Raw genomic sequence first — 8,692 nt, forward strand, 5'->3', positions numbered from 1 at the left:
GTGGGGTTATAGTGAGTGTGGTGGGAGCGAAAGAGAGACAGGGCCGGGCTGCCAGTTCCATCATGTGCAGCTTTTGCAGACTGCTTGAAAGCCTCACTCAGTGCAGCCAGGCAGACCCTGTGCCCAGGCTCCACACTCCTGCCATCCTACCCTTGGTCTTGCCAGTCCCTTGCACCTGCATGGGCTCTGTGCCCACCCGCCATTGCTGTTTCCCTGCTTGTCCTCCTGCACGCTTGCCCGCCACTTCCCCTGCCACTGCTGCTTCCTGTGGCTGCTTTCCGTGCTGCTTCCTGTGGCCCCTGCTGCTTCCCATAGCCGCTAACACTTCCCACACTGCTCCCTGCTGCTCCCCACACCACTGCCACTTCCTGTGCCGCTTCTCATGCTGCTCTTGCATCCCCTGTTGCTTCCTGGGGCTGCTGCCATTTCCTGCACTGATCCCTGCTGCTCACTGCACTGCTGCCACTTCCCATGCCACTTCCCATGCTCCTCCCCATGGTCCCCACTGTTGCTGCTTCCCCTGATGCTCCCTGCAGTCCCCGCCACTCCCTGCAGCTGCTGCTGTTTCCTGCGCCACTTCTCCCCAAGTTATAGTTCTAAGGGTTTGGATTATAGTTTCAGAATGTGTGGGATTTCAACACAAATATTAAATTTCCCTCTAATAGTACTGGTACTTTGTTAGCTCCTATCCCCTCCTTTTCTGTCTTTTACAAAAGAAGATTTTCTGTACTATTGCTGAAGTTTAAGGAATTCAGTTATAATGTTATGAAGAAACACTACATTTAAATATAATTTAATATAATACCAAATAATCTGAAAATGTTATTCATATTTCAGTGTTGCCAGTTCTCATGATTTTTGGCATTGGGTTGTGTTCCTTAGACCTTACATTCATAACACCAAAGGTACCAAAATAAAACCTTTTTCAACCAATACTTTATTATGTTACAAAAACATACTGTAAATATATGCTGCTACCGCAATGGTGACACTGAGACTGAGCGAGCCTCCAGAATCCTGCTTGGGAACTCGAGCTGCATGTAACTCCATTTGACTCAGTCTGTGCATCTCGCAAGGTGTTCATGTATATACACGAATGGTGTGCGTCTCAGAGTGTATTTTTCTGATTAGGTGTTAATGTTCGCGTAAACGCGAGACACAGGTAAGTTGAATACATGTAAAATGGAAGTCTACTGTGTATTTGTAAAGGAAGTTGGCAATACTGATATTATATTAAGTTCTAGGAATCCTTAGAGTGTTTCTAGGAATCCTTAGCAATCATTAGTGTGTTTCGTATCTTCAGATTGCTCTACAAATACCAGTTAACCCTCAAATGGGTAGTAAGTCACCATAGGACAGTTAGAGAGACAGCAAAGATGCTGTAATGTGAATGTTAGCCACGGCTCCCGTACTTTTAATTAACACTGATTAAGAATACAGTGCCTCTTCTGTTTTCTTTGGGGATTTGTCTTCACTCCAATATCATCCAATCTTTCATCTCTCAAATGATATAAAGAAGAATCCTACATTCTGTGTTATCAAGAGAGGTTGACTAACAAGATCATTCATGGCAATATAAAATCTGATAAAAATGGAGTGCAGGAAGTTACCCTGCACTACTCATGTGTGACAAAGCAAAGAGTTACACAAAGAATCCCAATGGCAGCAATTAGACTTCTCCCACTCTCCTCCTAACAGACACCAAGTATTTGTTTACATCATAGATACTTCTGAAAATGTGTTAAATACACTTACGGATTTCAAAACATTTTTTTTTAATCTTCTCTTCCAAACACAGAAGTTCCTTTAACCCCGCTCCCAATTTACATCCCATCCAAGGAAGCCAGCACAAAGGAGCAAATGAAAGGAGCCCGCTGTGGCTAAGTAGTATGTTTACTTCAGCTTAGGTGGATTCAAGTAAACCATATTTCTCAATCTGTGTACCAGAAGACTCTAACAGAAGTTAAAGTTTCAAAAGCATTTCAGGTTTCTAACTGATTGCTTAACTTGAGCGAAGCCTGACTCTTAAAAGGGCTGCCAAGTACCTTCAGACCCTGTTTCATCATTAGTGTAAAACTCCTACATAACCAAATAGATTTCTGTTGGTTATGAGACAGAGCAGCACTGAGGAACCTCTTTTTCCTTCTGTTTGTGAGGTATGGACAACATTGAAAGGAGTCCACTCTGCATCCAGTACTGACATTGTTAAAAGTTATTTAAAAGCCAAATTTCCCTTGGATTTTAACAAGATTTTTATCAATAAGAAACAGTATTTGCCCCACCTGTTGGTCTGACTAATGACAGGGAAGTGATTACTTGACAAATCAAAATAGTAGCTCATTATTTCAGGTCTGAATGAGGGTGCACAACTGTTTATTATAAAGTTACAATGAGAAATCAGCTTAGGGCTGTATGCAAAAAGAGACTGTTTCTGCTATGGAGAGCACTACTTCTTTGCCTTGGCATCCCATAGTAGAATCCAGAAACCTATAGCAGGCATTTAGGCTAACTATACTAATGCACAAGAAGAATTAGGTACTTCAGAGTGGGCAACCATCAGTACACTGAGCTGAGAGCTGCAAAACAGGAAAATTTTGAGGAAAGAGGTGTATTTCAAGCCTCTGAAGAGAAGCGGGATTTAGGCACTATTCTCAGATTGCCTCCCAAGGGATTCATAGTCCCTGCCCAAGTCCTAGAGGAAAGCACCTATGTTTTTCCTTTTGAAAGAGAGGGCTCACCATTATTTTAAAATGGTGGTGGCTGTACTGCTTCCCACCTTTCTGTATGGCTTCCCAAAAGGTATAAGCACTCAGCAAGGACACAAGAGACCAGGTTCCATCCCCACTTCTGTCTTGAAGAGGATTTAAGCACACCTCCCTGCCGCACCAAGGAAGGTGCCCATGCCCCTGTGAAAGGCAGGACTTATATGACATAGTCCTATCTTCAGCATTACCCTGATGGCATCTCAGTGGGCACTTTTACCTTTTACATGTGCTCTGGGAATGGCGGGGGGTGGGAAGGAAGGGAGCAGTGCTTTATTTAGAGTGGCTCTGAGAGCTGCTTTAATTAAAGTGCCACAGTGTGTCATGCATCAGTGTCCCCATGCTTCAAAAAGGGAGTGGGGGGCACTTTAAAGCTCACTTGATAAGCTTTAGTTCAAGTACCCCTGCTGCCATTTTGAAACATAGGAATGCTGCTCTGACGCGCTTTAATTACAGAGTATAAGAGCATCCTCCATACTCATATAGGCACCCAGTGTGCTGTTCTTTGTGGAGACTTTTCTGAGGTGCTTAATGAATGCTAACCTCATCTACTGCATAGGAAACCTAGGACATGTGGTATGTGGGGCCAAGATGCCTAAAAGTTAGGTATTGTGGTGCTCATCATGATTGGGCCTAAACCCCATTTTGGAAATTACTCTTAATGTTATCCTTCCTGGGAGCTGCTGGGAATGAAAACTTATTGTATTTTTTGTTACCCAAAGAAACAGGAGTGGAAGAGGAAAGTGTGAATTGAATCACGGGAGAGAAATTTCTGTAACATTCACTTCTGGCACTCCACTTACCTATCAACATTCTTGGAAATGCTACATGTTACACCCACATAGTATAATTTACAGGAGGCAATTGGCTTTTCAAAAACACAGCTAAAGGATTATATGTTTGAAGTGGGAAAGGTAACTTTCTTAAGAATGTTGACAGGCAGATGAAATACTAGTTTACAGACGCAGGTTCTAGCTTGCAAAATCACACAGTGATCAACAAAGTCTTGTGACATTTATATAGTTGTGCATTGTTAGAGAAGCCAGGAGCAGAGCAACCCCAAGGCAACAAGGTGTATTGTCTTAAATGTGCTAGCTAAAATATTTTAAAACCCCACTGTAGATCTGGCAAGGCAAGAGACTTTCTCCACCTGTTAAAATGTATTCCAGGAATGTTGGGCAGTTGATAGCTAGGTTAAAGCCTGTTCTCCCCCACACAGTTTTAACTTTTTTCTTGTATCCTAGACACAGTGTAGTTCTCAGTAGTTCTCTTCCAGTTTAGAAGACAGAGCTGAATAGTGTCTATGCCTGCATAATCGATGGAGACAAGTTGCTTACATTTAGGTATGTGACCACAGCTGCCCAATTCATGTCAATCTGGCAGCCATCTGCACCACAGCCAAAATTCATGTTGACTAACCTCCAAAAACTAGAGAAATCTGTACACAGTGACTGAAGGCTCCCAAATCTGGCACTAGAAGGTTGTGATAAAGGATGATGTATAACTCAGGGTTTTAAAGGAGATCATTGTAGTATCATTTCCCAGAGGCTGGGTCACATTTTGAAGACCCACTTTTCAGCAGAGGGCCAGAGAAGCTTCCAAAGAAAACAGAACATTGTTTCTGACAGACAAAGGGAGCAGAATTAGGGATCCAGGTTGGGGTGGAGGGTGAGGGGCAGGAAACCTGAAGTGAGACAATGTTTCCAATATTGCATACAGTTGCAGGCAGGCTGGATTTTGTTTTGACATGGAAATCTTAAGGTATCAAATGCAATATTCTGAATTTTGCCCTCCTTCACCTGGCCATAGTTTAAGTATGATTTGTTTATACAATGGGAGATGTCAAAAGACCCTTGAAATGTTGCCTCAAAGAAGCATCTGAAGTTAAGAAAAACTGCAGTTCAGTGGAATAATAGAGAAGGTAGGACCTAATGTTGAGCCCAGGTTTCATAGGGGACCTTGAACACCACCCTCACTGGTCTTGGAAAGGGGTGGCAAAAGGGTTATATGTTAGCCATGGTGTCCAGCAGTATGGGTTAGTATTTCTGGCAGGTACACATGCCCTAGTTTTGCCTGGTATATAAGAGAGCAATAGGATTAAAGGTGAAGAACAAGAATGTATTAATAACAGTATAGAGTAACAGGGACAATGAATTATTGGTTCAATCTAAAGTGGGTAACGACAATCAATACAAACTTGGACCATACATGAACCACGGCAATTAATACATTACCCAGTTACTAAGTCAGCAGAATCACGAGCTTAAGAAGGATCATACATGCAGGAGCTCTTCTCTTCACCACAGAGAAGCCAGTCCTTTCCTCCTCACCACAGAACAGCAACCACAAGCAAGCAATGCTGTCTTCCTCACTACAGGAGGGCAATATAAGTTGCTCTCCTCCACATCATGGAGGGAGGACCACTTCTCCTCACCACGGAGAAGTCAATCTGGGGTGCTCTCTTCCTCACCACAGAGGGGCAAGCAAGAGCAAGCACACACAGATCTGTGGGCACACCACATAGAGAGACCCACTTGCTTGGGTACAAGGATACACACTTGGTCCTGGAACAATCACACACACTCACACAGGACCTACACAGATCTGGAGCAATCTCACACACACATGCACACCACCCAGGCATTCACAGGAACACTTCAGTCAGTTACCAGGTACTTGATGAGGGCAGCCATCTTGAACACAAGGCATATAAAGGCTGCAGTTTGCTGTTGCCAGGGCAAGTAGTAGAATTGCCTGGCTGAGCTTTAGCAGGAACATCTTGCAAGTAGGAGCTGGAGGCTCTAGGTTCTGGGCATGACCTAAAACTGCACCCTGTCAGGAGTGGGTGGTCCGGTGGGGCTCTCAGTGGTGTGGGAGCCCCCAGGAAATGCCAGGCCAGTTACCACCCCAGTGAAAGGCGGATTGGGGCACCTTAACCCCAGCTCCCACAACCGGGTGGGTTAACCCCTTTGCAGGGTCTGGAAGGTGGACCCCAGTGAGAAAGTGGGGCCATAGACTCAAACCTGTCTTGACATCCCCCGACTGATCCATGCTGGGGCCAGGACTGGAAGAGTTGAAGGGCCGGGGGCCCACCGTGAGGGATGCCCACAGCTGAGGGCCCGGGGTTCCGACTGGCCTGGAGGTGGGCCAGGGCCAGTAGAACCAAAGGTCCCAGGGGGACCACACCCATAAGGGAGCTATGCAGCCGGGAACGAAGGCAGAATGGGCCGCCTGAATGGAGGGATCGAGGTGGGGTTCAAAGAGCAAGATTCTGGGGCCCAATGCGGGGCCGGTGATATTGACAACAGCTGAATGCAATCTGTTAGGCTTGGGCTGCAGTGTAGGGGAGGAATGGAGCCGCAGATAGTGCCCCCTGGCGTCGGGGAAGGCAATGGGCAGCCTCCCACTTTATTAACATCAATTAAATAATTAACAAGAAGGTGTGGCAGGCGAGAAGGTGGGTGGTTAGCCCAGAAACAGGTGGGCCAGCCACTAGGAAACTGGCCCTAAGAAGGCCCCCTTTTACAGGCACATCTATGAATTTGTATGTACTTTAAGTCACTTGGTTGTTATCTTTTCTATAGGGTTTACAGGATGACCCTCACTATGTATTCATATTACACTGCCATATGAATAGTTCCAAAACAAATTCTGTTTACACCAAGGTGTTGTGGGAGAAAAGCCAGAGTCATAGCAGAGCATATAGAAGTCATCCAGCAAGCAACACCTTAGTAGGCTTACTTGTGGAAACACATTTAGAGACTTAATGGACAAAACTGATAGGATTAAAGGGGTGATGATAAGCAGTTGATTGTAGTCATCAGTTTAAGGGCAAATGACATTAAAAGTAGAAAGTCAAAGGATTTAAGGATTAGTTTTTAATAAGTTTAGAAAAAGAGCAATTAAACTCAAAAGTCAGGGCTGCAACGTGATCTTTTTTTAGCTTATTAGTAATTAGTGGAGCAGGAAAAAAATGATGTTTAGTAACAGGTATAAGAATGTAGTTTGAAGGACATAAGCAGATGACTGTTTTTATTTGCTAAAGTACTGAAGTACCTTTGGAAACAGAAAAAATGTTGCCATGAAAGCTCATCAGGAAAGGTAGAACTTGCTACAGAAAGAACCCTTTCTTTCTGAAGAGCCCTGCTGAAGTGTTTGATCAGAACAGAAACTACAGAGGACAATAAACAGGAATTTGTTTTGATAAAAGTATTACATTCAAAGTAAACGAAGAGGCAACTGATTGGTTTTAGATGTAAAATGTTAGCTTTTCCTCTATTACAGTGCTCCAATTAAAAGCCAAAGTTAAGGCAGACCAAGTATGTTTCAGGTCACCGTACTTTTCTATGGAGCTAGTACGAGCTGTGCTGGTGCAGACTTTGGCATAATGTGAAAGGGAGGTGAGAGCAGAGGTAGTTGTTGTTCTGCTCTGCTGCCCCTAGGTTCTAGCTTCCAGCAGTATAGAAGAACTCTAGCTATGGTACTAAACTATTCTTCATCTCCCCACCCAACAGGGAACAACAGATTGAACCTAAGAACAGAGCAACTGGGTAACTTACTAGTTGTAAAAGGTCATAGGATTTAAGGATTTGGTTTTATTCCTTGCAAGTTTTTTTTCTGGGTACTTTGAGCAGCATTTTGGGGCATTTTGCACTAGCTTCCTAGGCAAACCATCATAATGTTACGGCTGGACACAGATCTCACTTACTGCCAAGTAGAACATAAATCATGCCTAAGAGTCACTTTCAGGTCAAGTGCTGGAAGCAATTCTCTGTCAAGCTGGCACATGTGACCCCCCAGATAGTCAGAGACCCCTTTTAACTTGGGTTCATAGATGTGTCTTTCACCTCTTTGATGCAACTAATGCTCATTTTCAACTCTTTCTGGTGTTTCCTTCAGGTTACCTAAGCTTTTCTGTTCCTTGTGACTTCCTTGGTCTCTGGAATAAACTGTAAGCATTGAGATATTGTTGTTGGAAAAACTGGATCATAGAAGAAGAACAAATTTTATGTAAAACATGAACCAGACGTCCCCTCAATAGGATCTGCTGCTATTAACTAGTCCCTTTTCTTCATAGACATGAAAGTCTCAGAGTGTACCAAAAGAATACAATATGTGGCCAATATTCTGCTTGTGCTCACATTCATTTTCCCTCTTAGACTGTTTTGTGATTTTTTTTTTTTTCCTGCTCATGCTCACATTCACCATGCTAAATATGCTGACTAGTGCCGGTGTTTGTACAATTTTTAAAACGTGTTTTCATACCCTATCAATAACAGACTCTGTGTCAATATTCTTCCCTGTTTTCCTCCATTCATAGTTTCATAGTTGGTAGGGTCGGAAGGGACCTGAGTAGATCATCAAGTCCGACCCCCTTCCACGTCAGGAAAGAGTACTGGGGTCAAATGACCCCAGCCAGGTGTTCATCTAGCCTCCTTTTTAAAGACCCCAGGGTAGGAGCCAACACCACTTCTCTTGGAAGTTGGTTCCAGATCGCAGCTGCCCTGACTGTGAAGTAGTGCCTCCTGATGTCTAGTCTGAATCTACCCTCTGCCAGCTTGTGACCATTATTTCTTGTCACTCCTGGTAGTGCTCGGGGGAACAGGGACTCTCCCAAAGCCTGCTGGTCCCCCCCTGACTAGTTTGTAGCAGACCACTAGATCCCCCCCTCAGCCTTCTCTTGTGGGGGCTGAACAGGTTCAGGTCCCTTTAACCTCTCCTCGTAGGGCCTATACTGCTGCCCCCTGATCATGCGAGTGGCCCTCCTCTGGACCCTTTCTATGTTGTCCACATCCCTACTGAAGTGCTGCGCCCAGAACCGGATGCAGTACTCCAGCTGCGGCCTGACCAGTGTCGCATAGAGGGGGAGGGTCACCTCCTTGGACCTGTCTGAGATGCATCTGTGGATACATGACAAGGTGTGGTTGGCC

The 8,692-nt window shown here is 44.5% G+C and overlaps 1 long non-coding RNA gene across 1 annotated transcript in view; it reads left to right on the forward strand.

The window, feature by feature from the left end:
- The first annotated feature begins 975 nt into the window (after nucleotides 1-975).
- Nucleotides 976-8,692, forward strand: part of LOC109301528 — an 18,210-nt gene continuing 10,493 nt past the window's right edge. The window contains exon 1 of the long non-coding RNA XR_002098552.1: nucleotides 976-1,099. This is a non-coding gene — a long non-coding RNA (uncharacterized LOC109301528). The remainder of the gene's footprint in view (nucleotides 1,100-8,692) is intronic.

Source organism: Gavialis gangeticus, unplaced genomic scaffold (assembly GCF_001723915.1).
Source record: "Gavialis gangeticus isolate Ggan-Ray unplaced genomic scaffold, GavGan_comp1, whole genome shotgun sequence".
NCBI classification, from domain to species: Eukaryota; Metazoa; Chordata; order Crocodylia; family Gavialidae; genus Gavialis; species Gavialis gangeticus.